The following is an 18,398-nucleotide window of genomic DNA, read 5'->3' as shown; positions in this document are numbered from 1 at the left end:
TGGAAAGCAAGATTCAGAGGGCGTTAGCAATAGGGTGTTCAGAGCTCCTAAACCCAGGGTGGGTATGGGGAAAAAATCACAAGAGCAGCCTAAAAACAACATCGAACGAGGATATAGGCAACCGGTCAAAATTACGAGGTTTGTATACCAATGCCAGAAGCCTGGCCAACAAGATGGGAGAGCTGGAGCTACTGATGTTTGAGGAGGACTTAGATTTTGTGGGAATAACTGAGACTTGGTTCGACAGCTCTCATGATTGGATGGCAACCATTCAGGGGTATTCCCTTTATCACAGGGATAGAGAAGGTAAAAAGGGGGGAGGGGTATGTCTGTACATTAAGAACAGTGTACAGGTAAATAGGAGGGATGATATTAATAATGGAGCTATGGACGAGGCAGAATCCCTATGGGTTGAACTTAAAAGGGAAGGCACTATGGGGAAGGTAATATTGGGCGTATGCTATAGGCCCCCCAACCAGAGGGAGGAAGGGGAGGCAGACCTCCTTTTACAGATAGGATTGGCAGCAAGGATGGGAAATGTCATTATAATGGGGGACTTTAATTATCCAGATATAGACTGGGCAGAAGGGACCTGCCACTCAGCCAAGGCTCGGCAGTTCCTAAATGTTCTGCAGGACAATTTTATGGGTCAGATGGTGAACGCACCGACAAGAAACAATGTGGTACTTGACCTACTGATTACCAACAATACAGACCTGATCAAGGATATAGAAATACGGGGCAACTTAGGAGACAGTGACCATAGGTCAATTCGTTTTAGTATTAATCACAGTAATAGGTAACACAAGGGTAATATAAGAACACTGAATTTCAAAAGAGCCAATTTCCCCAAACTGCGCTCTCTGCTAGAAAATATCAAATGGGATACAACCCTGGCAACAAACAACATGGAGGAAAAATGGGAGTGCTTCAAGAGCATACTAAACAAAGGGATTGGCCAGTGCATTCCAAAGGGAAACAAATTTAAAAGAGCAAAACTAAACCCTGGGTGGCTAAACTCCAACATAAAAATGCTTATTTATACTTAAGAAAAGGCCTTCAAAAAATACAAGACTGAGGGGTCATTGGCAGCATACAAGCATTACAAAGAGTGTAATAAGAAATGTAAAGACGAAATCAAGGCGGCTAAAATAGAACACGAGAGACATATAGCGGAAGAGAGTAAAAAGAACCCCAAAAAATTCTTTAAGTATATAAATGGTAAGAAAGCGAGGCCAGAACACATTGGCCCCATAAAAGACGACAAAGGGAATATGGCCACAGAGGACAGAGAAAAGGCGGAAGTGTTAAATAATTTCTTCTCTTCAGTCTTCACAGAAGAATCTGGGGGCTACACTAACCCAACTGGTAAGGCTAATCTAAATAATACACCCCAGGAAGTACCGCCATGGCTAACAGAGGATAGACTTAGAACTAAACTAGAGAAACTTAACATAAATAAATCACCGGGACTGGATGGCTTGCACCCGAGGGTTCTTAAAGAGCTCAGCCAGGCGATTGCCAGACCATTATTCTTGATCTTTAAGGATAGTCTACAGATGGGTATGGCGCCAGCTGATTGGAAAAAAGCCAACGTGGTACCAATATTCAAAAAAGGGCCGAGATATATCCCGGGTAACTATAGGCCGGTCAGCCTAACATCAGTAGTCTGCAAGATTTTGGAGGGGATGTTAAGGGACCACATACAAGACTATAGTAATGAAAATGGTATTATTAGTAGTAATCAGCATGGATTCATGAAAAATCGTTCTTGCCAAACCAATCTATTAACCTTCTATGATGAAGTGAGTTGCCATCTAGATAAAGGTAAGCCATGGATGTGGTGTATCTAGACTTTGCAAAGGCCTTTGACACCGTTCCCCACAAATGCTTACTGTTCAAACTAAGGAAGGTAGGCATGGACCATAAGGTGAGTACCTGGATAGAGAACTGGCTCCAGGGGAGAGATCAGAGGGTGGTGATAAATGGGGAGTACTCGGATTGGGCAGGTGTGGAAAGTGGGGTTCCCCAAGGTTCTGTCCTGGGGCCAATCCTGTTTAACTTATTCATAAATGATCTAGAGGAGGGGATATCCAGCACAATCTCAGTATTTGCGGACAATACTAAACTAAGCATGCCAATATCTTCTATGCAGGATGTGGAAACCTTACATGAGGGTCTGAACAAAATAATGGGATGGGCAACTACATGGCAGATGAGGTTTAATGTTGAAAAATGTAAAATAATGTACCTGGGCATCAGTAATGCGAAAGCAAGCTACTCTATGGGGGGGGAACCTCTGGGTGAGTCTAGGATGGAAAAGGACCTGGGGGTACTGGTAGACAACAGGCTTGGCATTGGCATGCAATGCCAAGCCGCTGCAAGCAAAGCCAACAGAATACTGGGATGTATAAAAAAGGGGATTCACTCCAGAAATAAAGAGATTATTCTCCCTCTCTACAAGACTCTGGTCCGGCCACATCTGGAGTATGCTGTCCAGTTCTGGGCACCGGTCCTCAGGAAGGATGTGCTGGAACTGGAGAGAGTCCAGAGAAGGGCAACAAAAATAATTAGGGGAATGGAGAATTCAGCTATGAGGAAAGACTACAAGCACTGAACTTATTCTCTCTGGAGAAGAGACGATTGAGGGGGGATATGATAACAATGTACAAATACTGTACTGGCGATCGTAGCATAAGGAACAAACTATTCAGAGAAAGGGAATACAATAAGACACGTGGCCACTCACTAAAACTTGAGGAAAAACGGTTTAAGCTAAAAATACGTAAGGGGTTTTTTACTGTCAGAGCAGTGGGGATGTGGAATTCTCTTCCACAAGCAGTCGTTTCAGCAGGGAGCATTGATAGTTTCAAAAAACTATTAGATGGGCACTTTAAAGACCACAACATACAGGGGTATACAATGTATGGTTAACAGCAAACACACACACACACATCATAGGTTGAACTGGATGGACTGATGTCTTTTTTCAACCTCACAAACTATGCAAGTAGTCTGCAAGATTTTGGAGGGGATGTTAAGGGACCACATACAAGACTTTAGTAATGAAAACAGTATTATTAGTAGTAATCAGCATGGATTCATGAAAAATCGTTCTTGCCAAAACAATCCATTAACCTTCTATGATAAAGTGAGCTGCCATCTAGATAAAGGTAAGCTTGTGGATGTAGTGTACCTGGACTTCGCAAAAGGCCTTTGACACCGTTCCCCACAAACGCTTACTGTTCAAACTAAGGAAGGTAGGTATGGACCATAAGCTGAGTACCTGGATAGAGATCTGGCTCCAGGGGAGCTTGCAAAGGGTGGTGATTAATGGGGAGTACTCAGATTGGGCGGGTGTGGAAAGCGGGGTCCCCCAGGGTTCTGTCCTGGTGCCAATCCTGTTTAATTTATTCATAAATGATCTAGAGGAGGGGATATCGAGTAAATTCTCAGTATTTGCGGATGATACTAAACTAAGCAGGCCAATATCTTCTGGGCAGGATGTGGAAACCTTACAAGCGGACCTGAACAAAATCATGGGGTGGGCAACTACATGGCAGATGAGGTTTAATGTTGAAAAATGTAAAGTAATGCACCTGGGTGCCAGAAACCAAGCTACTCACTGGGGGGGGGGGACCTCTGGGTGAGTCTAGGATGGAAAGGGACCTGGGGTACTGGTAGATAACAGGCTTGGCAGTGGCATGCAATGCCAAGCCGCTGCAAGCAAAGCCAACAGAATACTGGGATGTATAAAAAAGGGGATTCACTCCAGAAATAAAGAGATTATTGTCCCACTCTACAAGACTCTGGTCCGGCCACATCTGGAGTATGCTGTCCAGTTCTGGGCACCGGTCCTCAGGAAGGATGTGCTGGAACTGGAGAAAGTCCAGAGAAGGGCAACAAAAATAATTAGGGGAATGGAGGACATCATCTATGAGGAAAGACTGCAAGCACTGAACTTATTCTTTCTGGAGAAGAGACCATTTAGGGGGGATATGATATCAATGTACAAATATTGTACTGGCAACCCTAGCATATGGAAAAACTTTTTCAGAGAAAGAAACTACAACAAGACACGTGGCCACTCACTAAAACTAGAGGAAAGGCGGTTTAACCTTAAAATACGCAGGGGGTTCTTCACTGTGAGAGCAGTAAGGATGTGGATTTCTCTTCCACAAACAGTCATATCAGCAGGGAGCATTTATAGTTTCAAAAAACTATTAGATGGGCACCTTAAAGACCACAACATAGAGGGGTATACAATGTACGGTTAACAGCAAACACACACATCATAGGTTGAACTGGATGGACTGATGTCTTTTTTCAACCTCACTAACTATGTATGACTCAGATAGACGATATCCACATGTATTCACTTCCTCCGGTCCAATCAAAAAAAATGGGGTACTCATAGCTGTTACCCAAACTGTAGCTTTTCAGCTGCATGAAGCCATTACTGATGAAGCAGGTTGGTACTTGATATTTATCTGTGACATTAACAACGTTACGTATACTATAGTTACCGTGTGTGCCCTTAATCAACGCCAGCTTAGATTTTTGTGGTCATTGACCAAAAAAGTAGATCGAGTCAAAAGGGGCCTCCTCCTGTACTGCGGGGACTTTAATTGTATTACAGATGCATCCTTGGACTGTTCCCCTCCTCAGAAGCATGCATGTACCACTCTGCAACGGTTCTTGCATACTTCTGATCTTTACGATCTTTGGAGGTGTGTTAACTCAAACGAGAGGGACTACACTTATTTCTCGGCCCCCCACCAATCCTACTCTAGGTTGGATCTCTTTATAGCAGATTTGTCTATGTTGTGTTTGGTGGAGTCGGCCTCTATCCACACAATCTCTTGGTCTGATCACGCCCCGGTCTCGATGGTGGTTGCGGAGTCTAATAATACTACTTCAGTACACTTATGGCGCAATAACGTGTCTCTTCTCCGGGACTGGGGCCATGGGGAGCAGTTGTGTGGTCAGATCCGAGACTTTTTCTTGAATAATGACATAAATGACACTGATGACTTTACTTTGTGGTGTACTCACAAGGCTTACACTAGGGGCCTCCTTCTGCAATTGGCCGCTAGGGTAAAGAGGGAATGGGCAAGGGCTATGTCCTCTCTCATGTCTAAGCTTAAGGGTTTAGAGACTCAGCACAAGTCCAACCCCACTGCGGCCCTTTTGAAAGAACTTAATTAGTGTAGATCACTTGTCCGGACCAAATTACTGGAGAAACATCACACTTTACTTTTCCGCTCTAAGGCGTGATTCTATGCCCAGGGCAACAGAGCGGGTAAAATGTTGGCTAATTATATTAGGAAGAGGCAACAGCAATCCAAATTGTCATCCCTGAAAGACCCTCACACCAACCACACTGTATACCATCCATCTGAAATAGCCAATGCCTTTGCTAAATACTATGCTGACCTTTATAATTTAAACGCTGACACCGGCACGCCACAGCCGACAGAGGAGGATATCCAGGGATTTCTGGACAAGCTCCATCTGCCAACGGTTTCGGAGGAAATGCTGGATCAGTTGAATGCCCCCATAACGGAGCAGGAATTTGATCTTGCTATTGAGTCTCTGCCTCCTAACAAGTCACCGGGGGCAGATGGCTTTTCGGCCGAATACTATCAAACTTTTCTAGCCATAGTGACACCTTACCTATGCCGAGTGTTTAATGCTGCTATGACTAGGTCCTTCTTCCCCGCAAAGATGCTTCAAGCTATAATCGTAAGAAATGCCCAAACCCAGGAAAACCCCTGATGTCCCGCAAAATTTCCACCCCATATCTTTATTGAACTTGGATTTAAAATTGTACGCTTAAATATGGGCTCAAAGATTTGCGCGGGTCACCCCCTTTCTAGTACGGGCGGACCAGATTGGTTTTGTTATGGGCAGGCAGGCCCCTGATGTTTAATCTCCTGAAAGTGGTGGAGAATCGTAGGGTGCCCTGGGTGTTCCTGACGCTCGACGCTGAAAAGGCGTTTGACAGGGTTCACTGGGGGTACCTGAGCGCTACACTCTCTAAGTTTGGCCTTCGGGGTCCTGTCTGCTCTGCCATATCGGCCTTGTATACCATACCCTCAGCAAGAGTTTACACGAGCAATGCCATGTCCGACACCTTTAATATCATGAATGGCACCCGCCAGGGGTGTCCTTTATCCCCTCTGATCTTTTCCCTAGTAATGGAGCCACTGGCCATTAGAAGTGACCCATCTATTTCAGGCATCAGGGTGGGTGACATGGAACATAAAATAGGCTTATTCGCAGATGATATCATTCTTACCCGTACCTCCCCAGTGACTTAATTGCGGAATCTTACTAAAGTCCTGGACACCTTTAGCGCTATCTCCTATTACAAATTAAACATTACTAAATCTCAATGCTTACCAATATTTGTGTCCCCTGGAGCTTTGGGTGTGTTGAAGAAGGATCACCCTTTTCAATGGGTCTCTAAGTCTCTCCTATATCTAGGCATACAATTGTCCTTCCCGACTGCTTCCACCTACTCCATTAACTTCTCAGCGCTCACTAATGTAGTACACCAGGACTTATCTCGTATTGCTTTACACGAGCTTTCGTGGATGGGCAAAATTGCGGCGCTTAATAATTGTCCTACCAAAAATCTTGTACTATTTTAGAACGATCCCTATAGTCCTACCCAATTACTTTTTATATAATATGGATAAACTGTTCAGGAAATTTATGTGGAATGGGAAGGTGCCCAAGATCTCCTAAGTTACACTCCTCAAACCTAGGCATCGGGGGGGGGGGGGGTAAGGTTTACTGAACCTTAATAAATACCACACCGCAGCCATGCTAGATCAGATGAGGGAGTGGTTCAATCCCGCATCTGACAAATTATGGGTGCATTTAGAAAGGTCCTTGGTAGCGAATAGAGACCTCCCCTCCTGCTGTTGGTGGCACAGACTGGTCGGGATCTCCATTTCCCTAAGATCCTGTCCATTCAGGCTACTGTGGCTAGATCAAAAACAACTGGTTACTGTCCACACCTGTAACTGGTCTCTGCAGCAAGGAGCATTGGAAGGGCGATGCATATAACAAGACAAAAAGATTTCCAAGCTCTCCTTACCGACCAATCTGCGACCAACCGAATTGACCTGTCCAACAGTACGCGTTAAAAACAGGGGTTTAGTTGCACACATTTGCAAATACATGCGTAAGCCACAGAGCCCCATCAAGGCACCCCATTATCTGTGGTCCTAACTCTAAAATCTGAGAGTCTACAACAATGGAAGCACATGCATTTAATGGACAGGTGTAGGACAGATATACCTGAAGGGAGCCCACCCCTTCTTAAAGGCACAGGGGCACACTGAACATCCAGCCTATTGCACAGGAAAGGTATACCTGATGAAAAAATGAATATGAAAATTACCCACTCGCTCACAGGTGAGCGGAACTCAAATGGCAAAACTACAGCATACTAAAAAAGGGGATGGGACAACTAAAAAAAAGAGGTGTCGCCCCAAAGAAAGCGCCATTAAATAGAATAACAGGGGTGTAGCAAAAAATTGAATCTATAGAAAAAACAACGAAACAACTGCTGAATAAAAAATTATTGTCAAATTTTAATAAATACAAAAAGCAGAGTCAGGGCCGCCATACCCCTCTAGGACTGATTGATTCTCCATTCTTGGAGTCCATTTTTAGAGACGGTGAGAAACGGGGTATAATTTCTAGAATATACATTACCTTATTGTCCTCCTTACAGGATCCTTCCCTACTTCCCTGTAGGGCGAAGTGGGAAAGGGATGTTGGCCCCATTGATGGGGACCATAGGGAGCAGATCCCTGAGGTGGGCCCCTTGGTCTCTGTCTCTGCTAGCCATAAACTGTCCCATCTGTTTGTGCTACACCGCACTTATAGGACCCCGGCACAGCTTTATGCGTGGGGTAGGCGATCCTCTCCCCATTGTCCCAAATGTAATTTGCATACAGGTGATTTTATTCATATGCTTTGGAAATGCCCCAAATTGGTGCAATACTGGCAATTCGTAGTGTCCACTATTAATAGTGTATACCAGGTTCAGATTCAGTTGGATCCGCTGGTGTGCTTGTTGGGTGGCTTGGATGAAACGCTGTACCATCCACATGTTCTTGTGGCTCTCCTTAGACTTCTATACTTGGCTAAAAAACTGATCGCTAGAGTGTGGATGTCTTCCAGGCCCCCTGCGGGTGCTCAGTGGATCCAATCTGTCAATTCTATTCTGATACGTGAAAAACACACATATTATCACAGAAAAGCTCCCCTTAAATTTGAGAAACTCTGGGGCTCCTGGCTGGCTTCCTCAGCGGTGGCTCCTCCTCAACTTGTCCTTAATCGCTTGATTATGTAGGTGTTTACATGCTTTTGGCAGCTGAACTGTTAGTAGCAACTAGTGTTTGGTTGTTTTTCCTGTTTTTGTTTTTTCTGCCCCCCCCCCCCTTTTTTTAGGGATTTGTATGGAATGGCAATGATGTTCCTTCTCTTCTGCTGAGCTCATTTGGCACTAGTTAACATTGTACTTCGGAATCCTATGTGGTTGTGTATATTACTTTGTGTATTTCTTGTACGATGTTTTATTGTCTTGTGCCATTCCTAATAAAGTTCTTTTTCTGATTAAAAAAAAAAATACAAAAAGCAGAGCACACGGTTACATTGTAAAATTGAAACACATAACCTTCCACCTCACCCCTAAAATTTGACAACGTGGTAATTAAAAACACAGGACAAACACAAATAATGTAGGTGAACTGCGGTCACCTGAAGAGCAATCCACATGCTCACATAAGGTGATAAATCACAAATGCACGGACATAAATGAAGGTACAGAACCGAATAAACCCCAAGGGGGCAAGGGTTCAGCCGAAGGCAGCCACCTAGTGTCAGTCCAAAAGGGAGTCGACACACAGGTAGGTTGCAATCATCTGAAAAACAAATCAAATGGTCACATTATGTGATAAATCACTGAATATGTGGCAAAAATAGCGGTTCAAATTCAAAAAGAACCCACATGTGGAAAAGGCTCAACTGAGGGCAGTCACCCTGCGCCAAGCAAAATGAATGGTTGACACACAGGTGGCTGCGAACATATTAAGCCAAGAGCTAAACCTAACATGCAAAGGTGGACGGCGTGGCCGGAATCATGGAAGCAATAAATCAAAAATTCCAAGAATAAAAAGAAAAGAAAAAAAAATAGGAAAAATGAGTAACAAACCTGGGCACTGTCAATATAGACTAATGGGCCTCAGGATAGATTACCTCCAAATCCAAAGGCACCGTCAATCTTGCATGTAGGGAGTCATATGCCAAAATGGAGGGATAAAAAAATCAAACAAAATCATCCATATCACAACAGAAAAAATAGTCAAGGAAAATAGACTTAAATAGTGCTAAAATTAAGATAATGTTCAGATATAGCAAATGATGTAGCATGAATGCCGAGAGTAGCCATGACATACATCGGCTAATGGAGGGGATGCATATAGAGGCTCATAGTATGTAAAGGGAGCTAAGATGAACTCAAGCAGTTAAGTAAATCAAAGGAATAGACACTCCGCATGCAGAGATCAATCTACTCAGCTAATTACATTGGCTTAGAATAAACAAATTAGTATAGATAGTAACAGGGCTGGACTGACCATAGGGCAGAGCGGGCATATGCCCGGTGGGCCGACCTCCGGCGCATGTTATTTTATGTGTCCCAGGACCCAGTCCCAGACAGTGTCCCTCCCTCCGAGTCCCGTCCCGAGCTGGCCGGCCAGCCGCATTACCGCATATTCTTCTGGCCGGCCGCCAGCCGGGTATATCACTGTAGTGTCCCCACTCCTAGTCCTAGGCACTAGTGGCACTGGCAGGCTCGCAGCCGCCGGGCTGCGCTCACTGCGGCCGGCTCCGCAGGCGCAGCCATCAAGTGTAGGACTGGAGGGGGAGGACTGGCTGTGAAGGGGGTGGAGCTAGAGGTGGTGACCCCTTCTGCTTGATTCAGGAAGCGGGAACAGTGTGAAGCCGCACCGAAGACACCGGCACCCCAGGCCTGCAACTGCAAGGTAAGGAAGAAATGGTACTTCACAAGACACTCTGCTCTGCTCCATCCCATCCCTCCCACCACCATCCCTCTGCTCTGCTCCATCCCATCCCTCCCACCGCCATCCCTCTGCTCTGCCCCATCCCATCCCTCCCACCGCCATCCCTCTGCTCTGCCCAATCCCTACCCTCCCACCGCCATCCATCTGCTCTGCCCCATCCCATCCCTCCCACCGCCATCCCTCTGCTCCATCCCATCCCATCCCTCCCACCGCCATCCCTCTGCTCTGTTCCATCCCTCCCACCGCCATCCCTCTGCTCTGCTCCATCCCATCCCTCCCCCCGCCATCCCTCTGCTCTGCTCTATCCCATCCCTCCCACCGCCATCCCTCTGCTCTGCTCAATCCCATCTCTCCCACCGCCATCCCTCTGCTCTGCCTCATCCCATCTCTCCCACCGCCATCCCTCTGCTCTGCCTCATCCCATCCCTCCCACCGCCATCCCTCTGCTCTGCCTCATCCCATCTCTCCCACCACCATCCCTCTGCTCTGCCTCATCCCATCTCTCCCACCGCCATCCCTCTGCTCTGCCTCATCCCATCTCTCCCACCGCCATCCCTCTGCCTCATCCCATCTCTCCCACCGCCATCCCTCTGCTCTGCCTCATCCCATCTCTCCCATCCCTCTGCCTGATCCCATCCCTCCCTCCGCCATCCCTCTACCTCATCCCATTTCTCCCACCGCCATCCCTCTGCCTGATCCCATCCCTCTCACCGCCATCCCTCTGCCTCATCCCATCTCTCCCACCGCCATCCCTCTGCTCATCCTCATCCCATCCCTCCCACCGCCATCCCTCTGCCTGATCTCATCCCTCCCACCGCCATCCCTCTGCCTCATCCAATTTCTCCCACCGCCATACCTCTGCCTGATCCCATCCCTCTGCCTGATCCTATCCATCCCACCGCCATCCCTCTGCCTGATCCCATCCCTCCCACCGCCATCCCTCTGCCTGATCCCATCCCTCCCACCGTCATCCCTCTGCCTGATCCCATCCCTCCCACCGTCATCCCTCTGCCTGATCCCATCTCTCCCACCATCATCCCTCTGCCTGATCCCATCTCTCCCACCGTCATCCCTCTGCCTGATCCCATCCCTCCCACAGTCATCCCTCTGCCTGATCCCATCCCTCCCACCGCCATCCTTCTGCCTGATCCCATCCCTCCCACTGCCATCCTTCTGCCTGATCCCATCCCTCCCACTGCCATCCTTCTGCCTGATCCCATCCCTCCCACTGCCATCCTTCTGCCTGATCCCATCCCTCCCACGGCCACCCCTCTGTCTGATCTCTACCCCTCCCATGAGGCAGTGGTGATGGGGGGGATAGGGATAACATCAGTAGCGATGGTGGTGGGGAGGTGGGGATAGGGATGACATCAGTGGCAATGGTGGTGAGGGTAAGGATGACATCAGTGGCAGTGGACATTGTCATTCTTATCCCCACCACCACTGCCACTGTCATCCATATCCCCACCACTACTCCCACTGATGTCAACCCTATCCTCATTCCCACTGATGTCATCCCTATCCTCAACACTGCCACTGATGTTATCTCTATCCCAACCACCACTGATGTCAATGCTATCCCCACCACCACCGCCACTGATGTCATCCCTATCCCCACCACTGCCACTGATGTCATCCCAATCCCCACTGCCACTGATGTCATTCTTATTCCCCCTGTCACTGATGTCACCCCCATCCCCACCACCACTGATGTCACCCCTATCCCCACCACCACTGCCACGGATGTCACCCCTATCCCACCAACACTACTACTGATGTCACCCCTATCCCACCACCACCACCATACGAAACTACATACAAATTTTGGGGGAGCCTGTGAACAAAAACCTTGATTTTACTACACGTGTAATATAGCACCCTGCACACTGGAATGAGAGCAATAATTATAGGACCATTTTTCATGGTTAACTCTGAACTGATGACCTCTATGATCTTTAATAGCTTTGCCTATAGAAAATATAGGGTACTGAAATGTGTTGCTATTTTCGGGCATGCATAGTCTTAAGGTTTGACATGTTGGGTATTTTATTTACTTGACACAAACTCATCTTTTATATTTTACCCAAAAATTGGGTAATATATTTTTAATGTACCCTAAAATTACCTGTTATCTCTTAGCCTGGGTTCACACTAAATGCGGACTGCATCTAAATAGCAACCCGTCCATGCAAACAGATTGTGGAGTGTATGTTAGGTGAACGACACCCCGCAATCAGTTTTCAAAACGCAGCGCGATTTGCAGAATCGGATTGTATGGGTGTGCAGGCTAAATATAACTAAAAAACATAGAGAAACCGGTAGTTGTTCATCATTGTTCATTTTGTTAAAAAAAAAAAAAATGGGCTGCTCAGCCTAAAATGCCCGGGCCTATTTTTTGTTCCAGTCCGGGCCTGGATAGTAACACATCACATTCCTGTATAGCAGGGGTGTCAAACTCAATTTAATCGCAGGCCGCATCAGCATTATGATTGCCCTCAAAAGGGCCGGTTGTATCTGTAAGACTAGATGTCAAGAGCATCCCCTACCCTTACATAAGACGTCAAGAGCCTCTCCACCATCAAAAGTTGAGTCCCCCACCCTCACATCACAGTGTACCTCCCTTACCTTGTGGTGCTGCTGGGAAGAAGCTGGAGGCATTGCTGGAAAGCAGTTAGTATAAGGTCTGCAGGAGGACTGGAGCTCTCCTGCAGCTATAGGAGAGGTGCGAGGGCCACATAAAATGGCCTGGAGGGCCGGATTCGGCCCGCGGACCTTGTGTTTGACACCTGTGCTGTATAGTAACACATCACATTCCATTCCTGTATAGTAGCTCACAAACAGGAGAGATGAAAAAAACAGCCTCTGTACAGATCGAGATCGGCAGATATATGCTAGGCAATGGAGCAGTCTACTGGAACACCAGAGCAGATAGAGGCCAGCAAAAAGTTCAATGATAGATGCACCTGGATGAAGCAGACAGAAGGGCTGAAATAAATCACCAGATAATCTTGCGCTGCTGCCACAAATAGCATTGATCCAAATAGAAGGAAGTAAAAATGATACATCAAACAAACGAAACAACTGTAACAATTAGGCAGTGTAGTGTAAGCAAATGGTTACAGAGTTATTTGTGTAGGCAGTACAAAATCATATTCCTGTATGGTAGCTCACAGCGAAAATGTTAAATAGACAAGCCTCTGTTCAGATCAAGTTCGGCAGATGTATGCTAAACAATGAAGCAGTCTATAGAAACGCCAGAGCAAATTATTTGTGTTTGTCCTGTGTTTTTAATTACCACGTGGTCAGATTTTATGCGGTGAGGTGGAAGGTTATGTGTTTCAATTTTACAATGTAACCGTGTGCTCTGCTTTTTGTATTTATTAAAATTTGACAATAATTTTTCATTCAGCAGTGGTTTAGTTGTTTTTTCTATAGACTCAATTTTTTGCTACACCCCTGTCACTCTATTTAATGGCGCTTTCTTTGGGGCGACACCTCTTTTTCTAGTTGTCCCATCCCCTTTTTTAGTAGGCTAGGTTTTCCCTGCTGGGACCTAGTGTCTCAGTTTTTTTCTTTCTGTTTCTTTCTGAAAAGTGATTTTTCTTTTAAAATAGCTTTTTATGTTTGTCACCTATGCTAGTTAGTCAAAATTTGGAGGACTACAAGCGTCAGCAGAACTGGGCCTCACACTGGTTAGTACAGAACCTTTTGGAGTCCCAGTCTGCCATCCAGCGTCGCAGGCTTTTGGTACGCCCAGGCCTCACAACGACGCGGGGATGAGCCTGCAAAGTCTTCCTATCTTCGCTGGGATGTCTCCACTTCGGAACGCCCGAGTGTTGCTAGCATCCTTCCTGGCTGACGGCACCCCCACCCAGGGTGGGAGGTCTCCTGTGTCTGAGCGGTGCCCACGTTCGCTGGATGGTGAGTACTATTACCCCTCTGTCCCTGGGAACAGGTTTTGAGGTGGTATTGAGTGGGCCCACTCTGGGGATGGCAGTACATGTAAAGTTTGCTGTAATATCCCCCTCATGGCCGTGGGATGGCCCCCTGTGTCTTACCTTCCCTGTCCCTGCCCCTGCGGGGGCACTCCTGCAGTGCAAACTGCCATGCGGGGGGGGGTGGGGGCTTCCTTCTCCCCGGGGGTGCTCTGTGCAGATCCTGGTGGGGGCCAGTGCGGGCATTTGCTGTGGCGTTTGGCGCTGTTCGCCTGGCTGCTTGGCCTCAGAGTGAGGGCAGCGGCCATTTTCCATCATAATTGTTAGCGCCGATCGGGCGCCATCTTTAGTGTGGGCGGATGTCCTGTTCTGGGCAGCAGCCATTTTCTAAGTGCTTTTCCTCCATTGACTTCTATCAGCCACCATGTTTTTGTGGCTTAGGGATGGCTTTTGCCTCTAGGGGGTGAGGTCACTTCCTCATTTTATATCAGCCTTCTCAGCAGCGTGGCAAGTATAGGGACACTGTGGGGGGATTTTACTGTTTTTCTCTGGCTATATTCCTGCTAGCACTCTTTTTTCAGTGTGGCTTTAGTTAAGGGAAGGGTCTCCACCTGTAGTACAGTTTGCGATAGGGGTACGTGGGAACCCCCGTTTTAAAGGGCCAGTGTCATTATTTTTGCCCTTTGCTAATATGGAGTCCCAGGATAGCAAATTTCCCACAGACCTAGTTGGTGGTTCAGTTACTCCTGATTCCACTTCCCTAGCCTCTTTATCTGCTGCACTTGCAACTTTAGTGTCAAAAGTTGATCTGCTGATGCCTGACCGAGTTACAAAGAAACGGCCTATGCCCTCTCAGTCTTCTGACTCAGAGCCTGAATTGGTTGCCATGGACAACGTCCCCCCTGAGGGGTCCCCGTCCTCTCAGTCGGATGTGGAGGAGGAGGATTCGTCCTCTGGGATAGCACGTGACCGTGCTGCGGTAGACGCACTTATTAGCTACGTTATGGAGACTTTAAATCTTGATGATGAGTCCTCCATGGCAGGCAAGCGGGTTCCTTCGGGACCCGCAAGGGTCTGAAGTCAGGTCAGGTTTTTCCTTGTCCCGAGGAGTTTCAGGAAATGGTAAATGACCAATGGCATCGCATTAAGCATACGCTGGTGGTACCTCCGAGATTTAAGCACCGTTATCCCTTTGCGGATTCGGTTGATTCTCGCTGGACTGTGGTTCCTAAAGTGAACCACACTGTTTCCAGACTGAATAAATCCACCTTGATGCCCGTGGAAGACTCCCCGGTGTTCAAGGACCCGGCAGATAGACGGGTGGAAACGCTTTCCCGCCACATGTATATGGTGGCGTGTTCCCTGCTGAAACCGGTGTTCGCCTCAGTGATGGTCTCTCAGACTAACACAGAATGGGCCAAGGTGCTTAGGCGCACTCTGGTAGCAGAGTCGGTTTCTGCTGCTGCGCTGGACATTTTGGATCAAATGGCACAGGCTGTGATGTACCTGTGTCATGGGCTTTGGACGAGGCTCCTTTTGTCACGCATCTATCTGCGGTCGGGATTGCAATCCACCGCATTATTTGGGTGAAAAGCTGGTCGGCCGACCACGCTTCTAAGAAGACAGTGTCTGACATCCCTTATGTGGGGGATCGTCTTTTTGGTGACACTCTGGATGAGCTGATCAAGGGGCTTACTGGGGGTAAGAGTACTCTCTTGCCTCAAGTCTCGAAGGGTAAATCTCCTCCCTGCGCTAGGCGGGGTCCCTCCTTTAAGACTAACCGGGGGTCCTTTCGTGCCTTCGGGGCACAGGAAAAGGGTAAGTCCTTCAAGGCCCCTGGTGGTCGCAAGAAATCTTGGGCGGGTAAGCCCATAATGGGTCAAACTGGGCAGGCAACCCAGTCTACTCTTCCTGAAGGGACCCCCACACCCGTATCAGGGGTGGGGGATGTCTGCGTTATTTTTCCGAGCCCTGGTTGTCCGAGATTCAGGACAGGTGGCTTCACAAACTTATTCGTTCAGGGTACAAGATCGAGTTCCGATTCTTTCCATCAAATCTCCATCTGACTCCCGAACGTTTCTGGGATCTACAACGGGCAGTTCAAGATCTTCTCGCCCAAGGGGTCATCGTCCCGGTCCCTCCGTGGGACAGGTTTGGGGGGTTTTACTCCAATCTGGTCACGGTGCCCAGAAAAGAGGGCAAGGTGCGTCCGATTTTTGGACCTAAAGTTACTGAACCGATCTGTCAGTTACGGTTCAGATGCTCCAGGCATTCGGGTGGACCATCAATTTTCAGAAGTCGGCTCTGTCCCCTTCGGTTCATCTCCCCTACCTGGGGATGATCTTGGACTCTGCTCAGGCGAAGGTCTTCCTTCCGGAGGACAAACTCCAGACTCTGCAGAACGAGATCAGGTCCCTCAGGGAAAACAATCTCTCCTCGCTTCAGACCTGCATGCAGTCCCTGGGTCTGATGGTGTCGGCCTTCGAGGCGATCCCTTTTGCGCAGTTTCATATGAGAAAACTGCAAGCAGAGATTCTTGCCAGGTGGGACAGGCATCCTCAGTCTTTGGACAGGAGGATTTCTCTAAGCCACCAGGTGAGATCGGATCTTTTGTGGTGGCTCCAGTCACCGATTCTGACACAAGGCAAGTCCTTCTGGCCGTTATTGTGGACGGTGCTCACCAAGGATGCCAGCCTGTCAGGCTTGGGTGGAGTTTTGGGCACAATTTGTGCCCAGGGTAGGTGGTCGGGTGAGGAGTCCTCCCTACCGATAAATGTCCTGGAGCTCCAGGCAATCAAGCTCTGTTCGTTCCGTTGGTCGGCTCGGCTTCGGGCTACCCTGTGCGAGTGCAGACGGACAACGCCACAAGGCTCCCTTGCCTCCCTGGGACCTGAATCTGGTTCTGTCCGTTTTACAATGACCTCCCTTTGAGAACATCAGAGAGATCTCTCTGCCTGTGTTGTCACAGAAAGTTGCCTTTCTAGTGACAGTCACATTTCTTGTCTGAGTTGGCAGCTCTGTTTTGCCGCTTCCCTATCTGGTTGTTCATAAGGATAAAGTGGTCTTGGGACCAAATCAGTCTTTTCTTCCTAAGGTGGTTTCAGCCTTCCACCTCAATGAGGATATTGTGTTGCCTTCGCTTTGTGCGAAGCCCAAGCATTCCTTGGACGTGGTCCGGGCGATCAAGGTTTACCTTTCCGCCACGGGACTCTTTCCAGAAGTCGGATTGTCTGTTTGTCCTTCCTGAGGGACCTCAGAAGGGTACAGCGGCGTCTGCGGCAACCATTTCCAAATGGATCAGATAGACGATTGTGCAGGTCTATTCGATTAAGGGTTGGGTTCCTCCCTTCCCTGTTAAGGCACACTCTACTAGAGCTGTTAGTGCGTCTCAGGCTTTTCGCCATCAGGCGTCGGTGTGTAATGTTCTGGTACCTTTGGGTACCCTAATTACTCTTTCATAAGTGTATGCGCCCCACCATTCTCTTTTGGTAAGGTGCGCATACACCTTTAAGACTGATGCTGTCATCACTGGATGGCTATTTAGATCGCCGGCTCTCACTCACATGTGTTCGTTCAAACTGCTTTGTGCCTTGATGCTAACCTGTCTTGAAGCTCACATGCTTGCAAGCATACCTCGCTGTCGGAACCACGCTGCGCTGATCCCTGTATCCCGCTACCAGATCATCCGCTCTTGCCGAACCTCTCCTCTGCTACATTGCTATTAGTGATAAGTACCCCACAGGGGAAACCTCTATAACCTTTATACTAAAGCTTACACTATCTAGCTCTGCATACTAAGGACTATTACTACATCTGCATTATCTAAGATTGCTAGCTCTTGAGCCTACTACCACCTGTTCTTGCACTGGGTTGATCTCTCTTGTATGTCCACCTGCTACTCTGTCATCTACTACCATACATGATTGCTAAACCTATCTGCATCCCATCTGCTACTATCTTACTTTCAAGAACATTTCCTTTCAAGTGTCTGTCATCCACCATCTCTACCCAACCTGTCTCTTCAGCCTATCATCACTGTGTTACTATATACATAAGTCACTCTAGGAAACATCTTATTGAGTGTGTGTATTTACTTGCTGAATTGAGATCATCCACACATGATGAGTCATTGAGAGTTGGGAATGGTGTCTCAGCGTTTCTCTACATGACTACTGAAGTGGAATATTTCTGCAGCTGAAAATCCACATCATACGTAAAACGCAGGAGCGTTACACGGTGGCTCAGGTGTGCAAAGCAGCGACCTGGTCGTCTGTACACACCTTTTCTAAGTTTTACAAACTTGATGTGTTGGCATCCTCAGAGGCTTCTTTTGGCCGCAAGGTTTTGAGTGCGGCAG

The 18,398-nt window shown here is 47.6% G+C and overlaps 1 protein-coding gene across 3 annotated transcripts in view; it reads left to right on the top strand.

The window, feature by feature from the left end:
* WDR38 (WD repeat domain 38) overlaps nucleotides 1-18,398 on the top strand; it is a 1,427,946-nt gene that overhangs the window by 1,337,307 nt on the left and 72,241 nt on the right. The window lies entirely within an intron of this gene.

Source organism: Pelophylax lessonae (genome assembly GCF_965119305.1).
Source record: "Pelophylax lessonae genome assembly, chromosome: 7".
Taxonomy (NCBI): domain Eukaryota; kingdom Metazoa; phylum Chordata; class Amphibia; order Anura; family Ranidae; genus Pelophylax; species Pelophylax lessonae.
The sequence above is the reverse complement of the archived record's forward strand: the minus strand, read 5'-3'. Positions and strand labels throughout refer to the sequence as shown.